Here is an 18,218-nt window from a genome sequence, read left to right as displayed (position 1 = left end):
AGTAGAATGGAATACTGAAACCTCTTGGGTGCAAATTACCCGTGTGATACAATCCCTTCCTATCATGATCCCGACTTGACGGACGGTTATATGAATAACCGTCAATCCCATCCGTCTGTCATATTGTTAAAATTATTCGACTAGAGTTTCTAATATCGGAAACCCTTTTCCGCTATTCTTATTCGCCTGGCCAAGGTCTTCCTAAACTCAGGTCTCAATAAAATATTTCACATAGGCTAACACCCTATTCATACCAAGGGAGATGATTCATCTAAGTGCGCACCCTATTTTCCTACAATGAACCTACTGCAGCCAACAAATGCACCGTAAGGACCCGAATGGCTAGGGGACCAAGTTATTGTACAGTCAAGCTACAGTAAACCTCAGTGAAATAGCAAGGCACCGCAAGGTCCCAAAGGACCAGCACACTACTTGCAACAATTGGGAGTAAAAAAGTCACTGACAGTGAGTAGACATCCAAGTGACTTCTCGCGGTTGGTCCGCCGCTCGGTACCCTTGTTCTCTAAACAACACCTGCTATTCGCTTCGTGTCCCCCATCTGTCGCCTCGGAGACTCTCTACCCACAAGGGATAGCGACCTTATGCAAAATCACTCATCGGATTCAATCACGTCCCGTGATCGATCCATTGATCGGGCACTTTAGAACTTAATCCATGACACATGTCTCAAAATTCTCAACATTTGAGAATATAGTCATCACATCTTATTAATTCCTTGGACGATTCATGGACACATACACAACATGAATGGAATAAAAACCCAAAGTTATTCATAATATTTAAAAGTCAACAACAATTTATGTCCTAGAACGAATATATGTGTCGGCCTGGTTGGCTTCTAGGGCATACATCTAACAACTGCTCCCTCTTCGCCGGTTGCCGCGCTCCTCCCCCTTCGGCGTCCCCCCAAAGCTCAGGTGAGCTCTAGCTAACCCTCACCTGAATCGCCCTCCCACTCTCTGGCCCATGCCCCCCCCATCCCGCGCCCCTCTCACCACCCTCCGCCGCCAACCACCACGCCCCCAACCCACGACGCTCAGACCCTCCCCACCCTCTACTCGCCGCTACCCTCTCCCGCGCCCACCGCCCCTCTCAACGGCCATTTCTAAGGCTTTAGATTTTTCAGGAGTATATGCAAATTGCTTTCTCTTTGGAGTCCTCCCGCCTGCAATGGCTTGGATTCATCGTTCAAGGAAGAGATATAGGTACGATTAACAAATACGATATTCGTTACATGACTTTAATTTGGAATATGCAATGTCATTCACAAGATTGAGTTCTTTCCACATAATTTTTCTCATACTATGTGGTTAAACCTATTCCTGTAATTCTTGCAAAAACATTTCAGAAAAAAATAGTAAACTTCGTTATATAATTGGTGACTATAATACTCAATGAAAAATATTGAAGAATCGATGAAAGTTCAGAATCTATTCATTTATCTTACAATTTAGTTTTCAGCTTGATTGAAACTTTGTCTTACAATTTAGGATTTAGTTTGATTGAAACTTCAGAATTGGATGAAAATTGTTCAATGCAGTTAGAAAATTCAGAGATGAGTTAGTTTTCATTCTAGGAGACTCAATAGTATGTAAGCTGGATAGATTTGGGTAAAGATGCTGTTACTCCAAATAGCTCCCAAGGTAACGAATTTTGGTGAAAATTTTTGTACACTTCCCTCAACATACTTACAATTTTCTTGTAAAAATGTTCTGCTGCTGCTATTATTGTGATTGCCAATTTTTCTCCATCTTTTTGCTGTTGTTTCATTTGATCAAATGCTGATTGTTATGGGAATCGAATAGTAAAAGAAGGACAATAAATTTGAGGAAATAAAAGAAAGACTAACTTTGACAATTAGTAAGTAAACTTATTTTATTATTATTATTATTATTATTTAATATTGCATCTTGATAAAGGGTTTGATTGTGGGACAATGTTTTATTTGGTATAGGTGAAGTTACAGTACTAGTGCTAAGCAGTTAAAATTATGGCTTAGTGTCTATTGTCGATTTGAAGACTGTATTATCAAAAATAAATCGGTAGCAAAGGAACCCATTTGCTACTGATAATACCAAAATGACACATGCCCATTAATTAGATCAAGCAAATTGATCTTCTTATTTACAGGGATTAGGAAGAAAAAGCGAGGGAAGAAAAAACTTGTGGGATTGCTATAGTTGTGGTCATCTTCTACTTCTTCTTCTGTTTGCAGATTAGGTAAGTTATACTATATCCCCTTTTTGTTCTTAGCTTTTGTTAATATTTTAGTTTTATTATCATTTAGTTAGTTATTATCACTAAGTTAATCGTTAGCTTCATAACTATGCATTGGGATTAAATAAAACTTTTGTTGTTTTTTTCAGTTGTTTTTCTACAATGGATAAGAGTTGGATGCAAGTCATGAACCTACAAGTGAAGGCAACCATCGATCATCGAATGCAAGTCATGAACCTACAAGTGAAGGAAACCATTGAACCATTTAAATTTTTGTAAACTAGAAAACTCAACTGTTGACCATCTTTAAAACTATTTAAACTTTTTGTTACTTAATGTCATGTTATATACTATTCGATATATATTGAATGTATGAGATTGTGTTTTGGATCTTATGATAAAAAATTGGTATGTTTCTTATTGAGAATTGTGTTAATTCTTATGTTATTAGTATATGATCTTTTGATTAAATGTTAAATTACATTTTTGGTTGTTTGTTGATGAGAAACATAATTTTCTTTTTATGTATACAAATTAAAATAAATATTAATATAATATTTTACTATTGTTATTGTGATAGAGGCGGTTGAAACCGCCTCTACATATTGTCTCTGGATATCAATATTTGTAGAGGCGGTTGGAACTGCCTTTACAGATCTTAATCTGTAGAGACGGTTCAAACCACCTTTAGAAATTATTATTTGTAGCGGCGGTTTAAACCGCCTCTATACATTAAAATTGATTGATATTAAAAAATAATTAAATAATACTATTGAGGCGGTCGGAACCGCCTCTACAAAACCGCCTCTACGCTCCCCCGGCGGTCGCTCAAACCGCCTCTACGTTGTAGAGGCGGCGTCTACGCCGGCGGTCTAGAGGCGGTTGCGGAAACCGCCTCTACGATTTGTAGAGGCGATTTAAACCGCCTCTACAATTAATAACAACCGCCTCTACGAGCGCTTTTTCCTGTAGTGTATACCCGCTCTGATACCACTTGTAAGATATGGATCCCGAGGATCTAAAAGGTAAGTAACACCTAGAGGGGGATGAATAGGTGTAAATCCGGCAAACTCGAAAGTCTCGATGCAATTAAAACAAAGTAGCGGAAATTAAAAACAGCACACCGAGAATTTAACGTGGGAAAACTCCAATTCGGAGTGAAAAATCCACGGGACCGATCACGCAAAGAAAATCCACTAAGAAAACTTGAGTACAAGTGATTTCGACAAAAACACACGACTCAATTTACCGATTTCTCGTTGACGGTGATCTTTGCTAGTCCTCGATCGATAGGAATCCACCCATCGACCTTGCTGCAACTCCTCGCAGCGTCAACGCCTCAACTCCTCGAAGCGTCCACCGAATCCTCGGCTTCACGCGAGATCCACGCGCCGAACCTCCTTCCGGAGCTTGTAGAATTGAAGATTTGTGGTGATTTAACTTTTGAAAACCATAAGCTATGAGGGTTCACCTTTAATCAATCATCTACTTGATTCTCGTAAGAAGTATCGAGTAAAAACGAAGAATCAAGTCGATGTTGATTGCTAGAAATTCATCATGTAAATCTAAGCATTGAAACGGGAAGAAATAAGTTTCTAGGATTTGGAATTGGTAAATTATTCAAAGCCTTAATTTTAGATGACCCACATAGCTTATTTATATGTTTAGAAGACTTAGAAGTAGACTAGGATTGCAAAAAGTCGTTTTCAAAAACCTGTGTCGTCCTCAGAGACCGGTCCTCTCGAGGAGACCGGTCTGTGAGAGACCGGTCTCTCAAGTGAGGAACCGGTCCCTCTCTGCGTGACCAAAAACCCATCGTTCGGGAACCGGTCTCTCAAACTTGAGACCGGTCCCTCGCTGCGCGACAGAACCACCATGGTTCGGGAACTGGTCTCTCATCACAGGGGACCGGTTGCATCATGGTTTACGCAGTGAGGACCTTAGGGGAACCGGTCTCTCCATCTCAGGGACCGGTCCCAGAACACATGAAAGTTCAGAAAAGTTGTTTTAAAGCAATCTAAGCCTTCTGAACTTATTCTAATTATGTATCTTCACCACAAATGATCTTTTCTTCATACCTTAGGTGTCGATCTTTCCGAATGAGTCTTCGTCCTCCAATTTGAATCTTTTCTCAAAAACTTCTGCGATCAACTCTTCAAGACTCCAAACAACTTTACGAAATTCGCCAACCTATAAAATCCTTAACAAGGTCTGATGCAAATAAGACTTTTTGGGGGGCTTTGTTGTAATTGTTACAACATGTTAACTAGCCTAATCCCCTCCTCTCTTCATAGCACACACACACACCCTCTCTCTCTCTCATTTCTCTCTTTCTCTCTCTAGAAAAACCCTAGGGTTTGGTGGAGAAAGTGGAGAAGAAAAAGAAGAAGGTGGTTTTGGTGGATTTAGTGGACCTAGGAGCTCTCCAACAAGAAGGAGCTTGCTAGGGCTTGGGCAAAGGTGAGTTCTCATGCTTGCAGAACTCTAGGGTTTGGTTTAAACCGAGATTTTTGGGGTTTGTTGTCCTCTAAATTAACCTAGAACTCCTCTAACACCATGAAACCATGAAATCCATGGTGACCTTGAGATGCTCTCATGGTGGAACCTTAGAACTTGCAAAGGATGTTCTAGGAATGGTTTAAAAAGTTTAGAAACCTTATTAGAATGCTTCCTAGACGATTCTAAGCTTTCTTTTGCTTAGCAATGAGATCAATCTAGGGTTTGAGCACATATGGCATTATTAGGGCACCGAAATTGGGGTTTTTGCTCTAGGATTTTTTGGGGACGAATTGACCCCGTAGAAACCTAATTAGGGGTGTTCCTAACGCGGTGGGAAACTCCGTTTCGCGAAACGAAAATGTTAGAATATAGTTCATGTACAAAAGGGCTAAAATGAGCTTTCTTTTGGGTTGTAGGACGCGAGGTAGGCGTTCGTTGAGCGAGGTAGGCGTTCGTTGAGCGAGGAAAGTGTCGGAATGATCTTCTTATACCTCACAAGGTGGGGAGTGCATTCCGCCTCTTTTTTTTTTTCAGTTGTCTCTTTTTCTTAATATACTTAAAACTTAAACATCTTAATATCAAGTTATGGAGCACTAGTTTAAACCCGTCTGCTAGACTTAAACATCTTCTTTTTCTTGGATCGATTAGTTTGTGTTTCTTAATATATTAGGTTTTTGGCCTCACTATAAGTTAATTCTTTGGTTCTACCTTTATGAGAAGTTTTCCCCTAATCCACAATATAATCTATCTGTTTTATTGGGTCACTTGGTGTTTCGAGACGGGTGTATATGATAGTTTGGTTGATTGGTAAATAAGTCATTTTACTTTGGGTTCTACGAGGCGTATGGACTAATAGTCGTCGGGACCGTATTTTTCGATTTTGTTAGTCATATCCCGTATGGTTTTATTTTTTCTTTTTTTTCCAATCTTACGAATCATTCGGCGTTGACAACTCACGCAGTAAAAACGTCCATTTGTAGACTGTTTTAACAGGTTATCCAGGTACAATTTATTAGTTGAAAATTAGAATGTAATAACGTTTTTTTGAGGTTTAAGGTATAATTGTATGGTATCTTTGTGTCAAATAGTTCTTCTAGTATATCGACTAAGAAAGAATCTTCGTCGTGGGGAAATCTGTGAAAATTTTTTAAATTTGGCACGGTAGAAATACAGGTAATCTATATCCCCTAAGGAATGCTTGAAATTAATCTTATCAATGTATACCGATGTGTTGAAAACGATCGACTATTGTTTGTAAGTTACTTGGTTTTCTTATTCTCTAGCTTTCGTTGTCTTTGTGGTGATTTTCTTTATATTTAGTATCGTAATACTTTCATCGATTGTTTTTTTTTTTTCTTATTAGTTATCCGAGTTTATCAAAGCTTGCTTGGCTCACTCGAGTCTATCGTTCCTATGGCGGTACAAAAAGAAGTGTATAAACTACATGAAAAAAAAATCCGTTATTAGCCACGTTCGCAACGGGATTCCGGTAGTTCGAACGGGAAAAATTTAAGGTATAGTCGTAATGGGACGTTTGATAAACTCCGGTATCTAATGGGTATAGAAAACACGGTGATGAAGGTATTACGACGCTAGTTTTGTGGTCGTAAAAAACGACGTGTGAGCTACCTATAAGAAAGTCGGTTATTACCAGCGTTCTCAACCACGATTAAAAAAAATGAGATATAATAATGGTTGGTAGAAGCCTTTATTTAATACTACTCATTACCATAATACCTGGTGGGGGTCTTTTAACGGTCGTTGTTTACCCCTTTTTTTTTAGATTTTATAATCCGGGGTGTAGTTTGAAGGCTTCTCTTGTTATAGTATAAAAATAATAACGATGGGTCGTGCACGGAGTATTGGGATTTGGGTGGTACGAAAAAAAAAAAAAACATGTTAACAACGGATAGTTGTCGAGCGAGTACAAAGCAAATGTGTTTGGCTCCCCTTTTATTATCCTTTAGTCCAAAAAAAACGTGTTTGATCTTTATTATTTCGGTTGTCCTTATGTCTCATCGATAATTGATATCACTTTTATATTCCCTCCGTTTCGTAACTTTGGTTCTTCTTATCATTGTTTACCATAGCCAAGGAAAATAATGCTGGTCGACGTTCCCTGTTTGGTTTTTTATACTTTATCTTTTTTATGCTTTTTTTTTATTTTCTTATCAATCCCTTTGTCTCATGACGTTTACCTAATATTTTTTTTTTATCTAATGGGGTGTTTTTTTTTCTGTATTCAATGTGATCGTAGTTTTCGTAATCGATTTTATATGATCATAAGATTGGACCTTTTTTAGATATTCCTAAGCTAATCAGATTGTTAGTTGGAACGTTCATCGGATGAGTGACCGAGTAGAGTAGTTCGTTGTGTGTTTCGTGGTCGATTTAAGGGTTATTTAAAACGAGTATTCAATTGTTTTCATCGCATCGGAATCATCCCAAATATTTTAAAGAGTTCGTTTGTTTACCACGCGCGTTTCCGTGAGTATGTTTAAACGTATTTAAAAAAAATAGAGGATTTAATTTTAAGGACTGAAGCTTCCAGTTGAATATACGTCAAAAGACTGTCGTGGTCGCTCATCTACGTTGTGTTGTTAATTTTAGCCTTCTCCAGCGTTTCATGGTATTAGTGTCATCGTCGGTTTGTTTATCTATGTTGTGTCGGTCGTTCTTGTTTTCCGTTTTTTTTTAAGTAATTTAAAGGTTGGGGCATAGATTTTATCTTATACGTGGTATTCTTTTCCCTTGGCTAGCTGGATGTTGTGGTCGCTCGTTTAGACCTACCTTGGTTACCGCCGCCCCTACTTCTTGTCCCTATTTTTTAGCTTCCCTTGGTTTCTCTTTTCATTTGTCGTCCTTTTCTCTTTGTTTGGCGTTTATTAGACCATAAATATTCGGTAGAAAGACTTGTTCTCTAGCTAGTTAAATAGTCTCTTTCTTCCCCGTACTCTGTGTGGGCCTCAGTCTCTGGTATGGGGCTGGCATGGATGGCATGGGTAGCTCGGTAGATGCGCACCGGTGGCTGAGGGGTGCTGCGGAACCGCTCAACGTCTTCCCGTGCAGTGTCCTCTCGTACCGGGCGGAAGGCTCCGTCATTTTTTCGGTTCCGGCATGGTTGCCGAGGCGGTCCGGTGCCGCCTCTGTTGCTGTCTTGGTGTGGAGGAGACAGGACTTTTCCTACCGTGGGGGCAGGAGCGTTTCTGACCCCGTTGCCGAGGTATGTCGACTCTTGCACGCTACCTTCTTTTCTACGTCGGGTATGGCGGCTGCCGTGTTGCGGTGGGGGGAGGGGTGTACATGCCTTTCCGCCTGGACTATCCTGTACGCCGTTCTCTTCCTCCCCTCCGCGATCTGGCGTGCCACAGCGCCGACGCGTCGCTTCCGCCTCTCCTACCTCTCTTTCGCTCCCCCCTTGTGGCGCGGCATGCCCTCTCCGCCGACACGAGGACTTCCTCCTGCCGTTGGTAGCGTCGCTCCTGTTTCTCCTGCTTTTTCAGTCTCGCCTGGTAGAGCAGGCTTCTGCTTCTCCCTCTCCTCTTCGCCCCGCCGTGCCGCGGCATGCGCTCCCGCCTCTCGCGCTTTACGCCCCTCCCGAGGCAATCCCAACGACTAAGTATCCTAATGATCCATTCCTCGGCGCGAAGCGACGCCTACCTTTCTAAATATTATTTGTATGTAATCATTTATAATTTGCTGTTTTTATTATTATAAAACACTGTGAGGTTATCAGGGTATAAGCTACCTTTATCCCAATAGTAACTCAAATATTTTATGAATCTGTGATCATTATTATTGACCCGAATTTGTAAAACCTGGCCACCAACCCGGGTTGCTTAATAATAACGATGACCCGACCACAGTGTTGGGTTAGGGGCGGTTAAACCAGCCCAAACCCAGTGCAGTTGTCTGCGGCTTGCCTGTCCCGGAGGGGGCGGGCGGGTTCCGAGATTGTCATACATATTATTTCGTTAGTTCATTCCACTAATCATTAATATGTTCCGAACGTGCTCCCGTTCGCTGTTATTTTCGCCTTCGAGATCCGATATGTATGTTGTATGTATATGAACTAACGAATAACGTAGTTTATGTTCATTTGATAATGTAAGAGAAAGAAAGTAAGTATTAGGAAATGTAAATCAGTAAGTGGTTAATGTACTAACAAAGGTGAAAATGTTGAAAGATTAAGTTGTTTTCTTCAACTATGTACATATGGTTTTCCCATTACTGATATTTTACTATATTCAGGGGCCACCGGCGATAGATGCCGCGATTTGGGAACGGAGCCAGGAGGCGGCGGGGCGAGCGTAATTCTAAACATCCCAATCACCATTACTCTTGATCTTGTTTCAAGGGTCACCCAAGCCGTTGGCTGGAGCGGCTGAATGGGTGATCCAGATAAATCCGTATTCATAAAGTTCTTTACCTTTATCATTGGTATATTGACTTACGTAGATTATGATACGGACGTTCTTTCTTACAGTCACCTATCATTAGTTATTATGAACTATACGTACGTACGTACAAGAAATGAAATGAAATGAAATGGAAAGTAATGGGTTAGAAAGGCCAATTGAAACAATTGGGGTTATCGAGTGGTAAAGTTAAAACAAAGGGCAGATGACCCCTTCCGAAAATCGCGATGGTGGGCTCCCTAAAAATAGCTGCCCCAAGCCGGGGTACCACAGATGTGAGGCTCATGTGGCGAACTCCCCCTCGCTGGAGGGTGTTCGGTTTCAGTTACACTCGGAGCTAGGTTAGGAGTGCGCCTCCTAGGTATCGGTGATCAGTGTTACAGTAACAGAATTATCCAAGAATGGATAACAAGTACAGTACAAGATTCAACAAGAGCGGTGTTACAGTGATACCAATTTGGATACAAATTGTTACAGTAAAAGTTCCAATAAGTACAGAGATTATAGTTACAGTGGTAACAAATGATATCAGTTCAGGTACAGGGTGTAAGTATGTAGAGTTCCCAAGTTAGTTATGTACAGGAGATACCAAACATCAAGAGACAAAAAAAATAGGTTCTATTTTCGTATGTTAATTGGTAGGTTTCAGGTGTACATGTTGATGGGATAGTACGTACTTACTTATATATGATGTACGAGTTATGTTTCGCTGTATCTGTATCTTCCCTTAGGTTGCTAAGNGAGTTAGCCTTTACTTAGGGATGTAAAGAATGAAAAGAATCAAGTTGTAATAATCATGTTAAATCGGATTGTATTTGGAAGTTAAGTGAAAGCTAATGTAAGAATCTAATGAGATTTGTGATGTAAAAATGTATGAATGTGAATGCATGTAATAACATAGGATGTGTTATGTTGTTTGATACCTTCCATTATGCAATCTTGATTGAAATACTGATCCTGGTTGGAACTCATTGTACTTTTATTGAGTTGCTATGCCTTGAACGTATAGGGGAGACTCTGTCTGCAGTACAGGGGAAACCCTGTCCGTTCGGCGATCTGTCGGCGTGCCCAAAACCGACCAAATAGGGGGACTTGGGGCGTGACAACTTTATTCAACTCGCGATAATCAACGCAGAGTCGAAGTGTACCGTCCTTCTTCTTTACAAACAGCACCGGAGCTCCCCACGGTGACACGCTCGGCCTGACAAAGCCTTTGTCGAGCAAGTCCTGTAACTGGGCCTTTAACTCCTTAGGCTTTGCCGGTGCCATTCTGTACGGAGCTTTCGAAACTGGCCCCGCTCTGGGAATCAAGTCAATGACGAACTCGATCTCCCAATCCGGTGGCAATCCCGGTAACTCCGCCGGAAACACATCCGAAAATTCACACACAACTCGGATATTTCCAAGTTCCGGATGCTCCTTTTGAGCCTCTACCATGGTCCGCCAAATAGGCCACTCATCCGCCTTTGATCCTCTTTCTCGCCCTCGCCGCTGACACAGTCGCCACGAAGCGCGAGCTTTTGCACGCCTGATACACCAACTCCTTTTGCCCAGGCTCACGAAATGTGATCACCCTACTGTCACAGTCAATGCTGGCATAATACTTGGAGAGCCAATTAACTCCTACGATAACATCAAATCCCTACATCTGTTTCAACACTAGCAAGTCCGCCGGCATGATCCAATCGCCGATTTGAACCGGACAAACTAGGCACTCCTCATGAACTCTAAATGAATGCTCTGGTGCGTTAACCCACCAATAATCATGGTTATGCACTATTTCCATGCCATGAGTCTTAGCAAACGATGCACCAATAAATGAATGTGATGCACCCGTATCGAACAATGCTCTTGTTCTAATGCCATTAATCAGAATAATACACATCGGCGGGTACGGCAGGCTGCTCCTCCACCTGAGTGGCGAAAACCCGTCCACTCGGTGCACATGATCCCTCCGGCTGACGTGGTGCTGAAGCACACCCAGCCAACATAGCAGGTGGCAGTCCTGCAAGCTGTCGCGGAGCATATTGAGCTAAAACAGCTGACAGAGCAGGTGACGCGCCGCCTGGGCAATCCCAACTCATGTGTCCCGCTTGGCAGCATCGGAAACACCTCCCGTCACGCTGAGAACAATCACTCGACTTGTGATTTCTGTCGCTGATCACACACGGGAAGGAAGTCGTCTGACTCCTTGACTGGCTTCTGCCTCCTCGCCACTGCGATCTTGGGTGCCGAGGGGGTCGTTTAGAACTCGACTGCCCCGTGGAACCACCAGCTAGTCGCTTCTTGGACTTCTCCTTGTCCTTGTCCCTTTCAAACGCCTCGCGTTCCTCGTGCGCAATAGCGTTGCCGCGCTCTACCCATAGCGCGCGATCCCACACATCCTTATAGGTCTTCAACCGGAGCGCATGAATGATCTTGAATATTTCCGGCCGCAATCCGCGCTCGAAGATCTCCGCTCGGTCCTAGTCTCCATGAACCAAGCCCGGAACGCAATCAACCATTTGCGAGAACTCCCTTTCGTACTCCGGCACCATTCGGTTTTCTTGCCTTAACTTGCGAAAGTCCTCCTTGATCTTCCGCTTGTAGCTTTCTGGGAAGTACTCCATAAGTAGCAACTCCCGAAATGCCTCCCAAGTCATGGAAGCAAGATCCAAAGACCGTCCGTTCCTTACTAGTGTCCACCACGCCCGAGCCGACCTCTCTAAATAGTGAGCCGCCAGGCGTACTTTATCCTTCTCGAGGGTGTAGATATCCTCGAACAATGCCTCCATCACTGAAAGCCACGCCTCCATTAACCAAGGGTCCTTCACATCACCCTCGAACGTCGGAGGGTTGAACCTCTTAAAGGCCGTCAACATCGCCAACAACCGCTCCTGCTCGGCCTCAAGTACTTCCGGGATAGGAGCCGAAGAACCCGAAGCCGTCGGAGGAATAGCCGTCATCAGTGCCGCCGCCACCGCAGGAGGTGGTGCTACAGGTGCGGGCGGATCCTGAGGTACAGGTGCCGCCGCCGCTACCTGTCGAGCCACCAATTCATGGAGCCGTCCTATCTGCTCCCCTTGCTGTCGCATAGCCCCGGCCAAAGCCGCTACTTGGGCCCGCAACTCTCGGACTTCATCAGATCCAACTTGCTCGGGCACTTCATCAGGTAATGCCGGAGCAGACCGACGCGTGTAATGTCTCGGGGACATTAGATCCTGAAACGAAACACACGTTATTACCCGACACGCGCAACTCTTACATGTTCTAAATAACTATCAAATTAAGCGAAAGCAAACAAGTGTCCTCATTTTCAACTCTCGGCGTCATGTAGTCGGCCGCCCACATAACACTTCAAGAAGAAAACAAATGAATACTTGAATCCATCTCTAACTCCTTTTAGAGAAGTACTAATCAGAACCCAATCAATTAGCTTCTGTGTTATCCAAATTCACGTCATACGTTTCCTAAGTTCCTATGGTCTCCAATCCTAAGGTCCCTAAGTCCATCCTAGACTTTTGCTTTCACTCGCTCTGATACCACCATATCTGTTATGCCCCGGAGCCGCCAATTTGGTCGGTTCGGGCACGTGAACAGACGCCGAACGGACAGCACCTCCCCCATCCGCCCAAGACTCCAACAACATGTATAATACAAGCAATTCAATACAAACGATTGCAATTATACAAGATTTGCATGAGGGCAAACAACCACTAAATCACAAGTGAAAGTATCGAAACTAACTAAACATTCAACATACAAATTATTTCATTTCATTTGAGTCAAACACAAGTAAATTTAAACTATTACATTCATATTCTTTTTCAGTCACATTTACATCACAAGGCATTCAACCCAAAATATGTTATTTACACCTTTTTCTTACAACTTTTCTAGTTCAACATACAAAAGTTGATTACTAAAAAATAGGGTATGCCTATAAACTCCGAGGCCGCTAACTATGGCGCTAAACCCTTGCCTCGATCCTCCGCCGCCCCGCTTGCGGACGGATCTGCAGGGTTATTGGTGGTGTGAGAACTAAACGAAGTTTCCAGTGGGTTCGGCCACCGACCGCGCCAACTAGCTCACTAGGTCTATTCAGGCATATGTATTTCAAGAAATATAGATAACAAACCATCTAATGCCACTAATACAATGCCTGCAAGAAAGCTGTCAGCAGATATATAGTCATGTACAAGATAATCATGCATGCATGTTCATGTTTCATTCTTTCTTGCTTTTACCCAATTATTCCGGGGTACTCATGGTTCACCCCAAACTCACAAACCACAATTCCCGTCTATCAGGGGAGGCTACTAGCGCTACCACCCGAGGGAACGATGACGGGGTCTCTCCCCGTGGTGTCTACACTCCGGAGTACACCGCTTGAGGAAGAGCTACCTCCCTCAAGCCAAGCTAGTGTGAGTGCGATCCAATCCTCAGTTTGAGGAAGTTTGCCAACCTGTCTCAACGCAACAATACCTCGATGCCAATGATAGGTTATTACCATATCACGTTTCCACTATACCTGAGCCACAATGGTCCTGATGCCACAATAAGCTAAACCTTGTTTAGTCATTTACATTCTCGGTGCCAATCTCGTCACTAATGTCAATGTCACCATTGTTTACTATTGTCATAGTCTCTTTTACATACATTCACATACACATAGGGTTTTTCACATTCTTAGTTCACATGGTTCTATATCAATTCATATGTTCTCTAGCATACAATTGAATCTCAACCAATCATATTCATCACACTACCCTATATGCATGAATGCTAACATCAGTATGCTCAATAATGGTAACATAGACATAGAAGGAAATTCGGTGTTTCCGGATAGCACCCCCCACCTGTGGGTATGCTAGGATGCCGTGATCCTGTTTTCGTGATTTTTAGACCTCTACGCCACAAGCTGCGACGATATGTACCAATTTAGCCTGTTTTCTCAATATCTCCGTGTACGCTCGTCGTATCGCCGAGCCGAGCACACCAACGCATTCGTTGACCTACTAATTAGGTTAAAATGAGATCAAACCCAAGCTTCGACCTCAAAATCCAAAAACCCTAAGTATAGGTCCCTCAACAATGTCATCTTCCCCAACATTGGTCCCTAGTATGAAGAAACATAGGGGAAATCCTCTATTCATCTCCTAGAAGCATGCTAGAAGGAAATAAACCCAAACCCTAGCTTAAAACCAAGAAATCTCACCTTTGGTTCAAGTTTTTCATTGTACACTTGCACAATAGCAAGCAACACCCTTGACTTGGTCTTTTTCTCCACCAAGATCCCTCCTCAAAGCCTCCTTGCTCCAAGCTCTAGAGAGAGAGGAAGAGAGAAGAGAGATTTTTAGAGAGAGAGAGGGAGATTTTGTGTTAGGGTAGAGCAAATGAGCCCTAACCCACAAGCCAACCAACATATACACCCCTCTCATGTGACATTTGCACTTAAACCCCTCAACTTCCCATCTTTCACATCAGCCCAATCTGGGCAGTTTTCGCATACGGAGACCGATCTCTCCCCTCACGGACCGGTCCCCGAGAGCACCACTCTCATGACTTAGCCAAAATTTCACATTTTTGGCTGCCTACGCGCACAGGGACCGGTCTCTCCTCCAGGGACCGGACCCCAAGAGCTGGATTTTCAGAACTTAGCCGCGGGGCAATTTTCCAATCTACGGGGACCAGTCTCTCCCCTTAGGTACCGGTCCACGAGAGCTGAAATTCTGGGACTTAGCCATTTTCCCAGATTTCACTCTCCCGGGTCCCAATTCACTACACAATGGTCCTAATGCTTATAGAACCCATTGTAACTTGTTCCAACTTGTCCTACTCCGTGTTCCGCTCGTGTCACGCCCCGAGCCCGTCTCTTTGGTCGGATTCGGGCACGCCACCGAACGGACAGGATTTCCCCTGTACCGCGGACACAGTCTTCCCTGTATGTTCAAGGCGTCGCAATTAATACAATGTACGAAGTTCCAACCAGGAACACATTTCAACCAAAAATTGCATAAGGAAGTATCAAAAACATAAATCTACTTGCTATTACAAGCATTCTTCTCACATATTACATTTTTTTGCATTCTTAGATTACATCACATTTGATTCCTTGATTTCTACTTCCAAATACAATCTAACTTTAACATAGTTATTACAACTTTATCACAAGTATGATATATCTTGTTCTTTCATTTTCCACTACCCCTAGGCTATGCCGACTTGGGGTACCACTATCTCTGGTCTCTGGGTAGGGCGCTATCTACGGAGCTACGCCCTTACCTCACGCCGCCGCGCCGCTCACGTGTGAACCTGTAACACCCCAAAACAACGTGGGGTGAGAACCAACTCCATGGTTCCCAGTGGGTACGGCCACCCAAGGGAAGAGCTCGACCAACAGGTCCAAAGAAGGCAAACAACATGTTAGTCCAATAGATAGATATGAAATCATAAATCATGCAACTAACATTACCATGCTTTTGCCTTACGATATGCGATATGTAAATTATGCAACTCATATAAGTAGATTAATTGCTTCTACACTTTATTCTTACCTATTCTTTACTCTTAGTCATTCTTTACTTTACTAGCTATTCTTTAACATTTGCCTTTCTTTATTCTTTATTACTTGCCAATCTTTAGCATTAGCCCTTCTTTATTCTTTATTCTTTATTCTAAGGGTACTCACACCTTAGCCATATTATACACATTGCCACTCTTACCTAAGGTTACTTTACCTTAGCCAACTATGCCACTTGACTCGGTCTTGAGTCAATCATATGCGGATAATTGGCCGCTCTGTCAGGCTCGAGGTGAAGGAACTATCACATACACCTCAGCAATCAATCCACAAACCACATCGCCCAATGGGTCGCCCAGAGCTGCGTACACCCGTGGTCAGGGATCCCCCGGTGGGAGAGGAACATGCCGCATACACCCGCAGCCGAGATCCCCGATAGGGAGAGAAACATGCCACATGCACCCTAGCGCTCATGATTCTTGCTCAATAACAAGCCTCGAAGTTCTTCCAGTGGGAGAAGAACTTGCCGCATGCACCCGCGGCCAAGAACTATCAAGCTTGTATGCTGCACTAGCAGCCGCTGCACTAGCAGCAGGGATTCCACAATCCACTTTACATATCTCAAGGATTGGTCTCACCCTAAAGTGTCGACCTATCTAGGTCCAAGTCTTTACTCAACCTAAGATCATACATTAGGTTCAATGTCATTATTTTCATAGCCTAGGTTCATTATTCTTTATCACCTAGGTTCATTTGACTCTATATTCCATGTCACTACGTTCACAACCTAGGTTTACTTGACTCTAGGTTCAATGCCACTCATGTTCTTGTTTTCCTAGTTGTCCACACCTAGGAATCATACTTGACATGCCACTCGTGAATAACCTATGTTCAATGATACTAGATTCAATGCCACTCATCATCCTAGTTATTTATACTTAGGATTCTTTACATATGACACTTGTCGAGTTCTTTACTTTACTTAGTGTTCATTGACTCAAGTTCAACCTTCATGTCATTCTAACATATTCTCAGATTAGGAATCATGCATACATTCTTTATTAGCATTTCAATCATGCACTTATATATCATCTAGCTCATGCATCTAGTTCATATGTTTATCTAACATGCATCTCATACATACCTCTAACATTTAACTCATGCTTCATCTAACATTTCTATAATATGTCAACATGCATTGGCTTAGTGTTCTTATATTATGTCAATACTCATTCTTTCAGCATTTCCAATTATGTCAACATGCATTCCTTAACATACATCTTATATGATCATTACTTGGCACATATCGCATGCATTACTTAGCATCTATCACTTGCATTCATTTATTAGCATTTTTAGCATGCATTCTTACTTAGCATTTTTACTATCACCATGCATCAATAGTGAAACACACTACACTTTGGCATGAAAGCGACCTAATCGCTTCGGTAAGCACAACCTACCTCTTAACGCGTTCCGATTGCTTGTAGTCACTTGCAATCGGCCTCCCGCGGCACCCGTGACCCAGTTCGGCCCAGACTCTCGCGTGATGACCCAAACGGCCTCCAATCTATGATCCGGAAATTAAAGGTCTTCGGTTATGTGCCATGGTGCTCCAAATCCGTTTTCATGATTTTACGATGTCGGCTCGGCCCTCGAGGCGGAAACGAAGCCTAAACATCTGTTTCTTTAATATCTTCGCATAGGCTTGACGAATCGCCGAACCGACTTCGCAAACGCGTTCGTTTACCTAGCAATTACGTTTACGGAGGGTCAAATGAGATCAAATCCTATTATTTTACAAAACCCCATTCGGAGCCCTAATATGCAATTAACCTCCAAATAATCCAAATTAAATGGAGCAACATGCTAACAATGCTCATTAGAGGCTACTAGAACACTTAGAGTTAAGAATTAAGCCAAATCCCAAAAGCTTACCAAAATGTGAACGTTGCGACGAAAGCACGCCGCTCCAACGGGCGCACGAAAGCTCGATCCGTCGCTCCCAACGCGTTCGCAAGCATCTTCTCCACCAACCCTCAAATTTCTAGAGAGAGAACTAGAGAGATAAGAGAGAAATCTAGAGAGAGAAATGAAGGTTTCTCTCTCTCCCTCCATGTGTGCGTGTGAGGTGGTGGTGGTGGTCGGCTGATGGAGAGGAAGAATAAGCAAAAGCTTCTTTATAATTATCTCCCTCAAACATTATTCACTTCAGGCAGTTCGAAATCTGATATCTTTCGCCGGAGCCCTCTGAATATCCGTTTGAGCTCAAATTTGACAGTCATGTTCGATTTTACTTAACTTAACGAAAGAAATTTTAATCTTTTAGTTTTGACCCCGATTGTTCACCAAAAGCTGTACCGAACTGTAATCTTATTAGATAACTGTCGAATTTTATTTTTCACCTTCCGGGTATCAGAATGACATGAAACTTTAAATCTAGCCTCATAAAAATAATTCTGACATATCCTCCAGTTTTCATAATTTTCTGACACTGTGAATTTTCTACTAATTTATCTGTCCCGTTCCAACAGAAAATTATAAATCTTCTGTTTTCATTC

General features: G+C 42.6%; 1 long non-coding RNA gene across 1 annotated transcript; it reads left to right on the top strand.

Annotated features, from left to right (window-relative positions):
• Positions 1-1,934: 1,934 nt before the first annotated feature.
• LOC109705823 lies at positions 1,935-2,649 on the top strand. The gene is made up of 2 exons (XR_002214913.1): positions 1,935-2,241; positions 2,388-2,649. It is a non-coding gene; the product is annotated as an uncharacterized LOC109705823 (long non-coding RNA).
• The last annotated feature ends 15,569 nt before the right edge of the window (positions 2,650-18,218 follow it).

The sequence above is a fragment of the Ananas comosus genome, unplaced genomic scaffold (genome assembly GCF_001540865.1).
Source record: "Ananas comosus cultivar F153 unplaced genomic scaffold, ASM154086v1, whole genome shotgun sequence".
NCBI lineage: Eukaryota > Viridiplantae > Streptophyta > Magnoliopsida > Poales > Bromeliaceae > Ananas > Ananas comosus.
The sequence above is the reverse complement of the archived record's forward strand: the minus strand, read 5'-3'. Positions and strand labels throughout refer to the sequence as shown.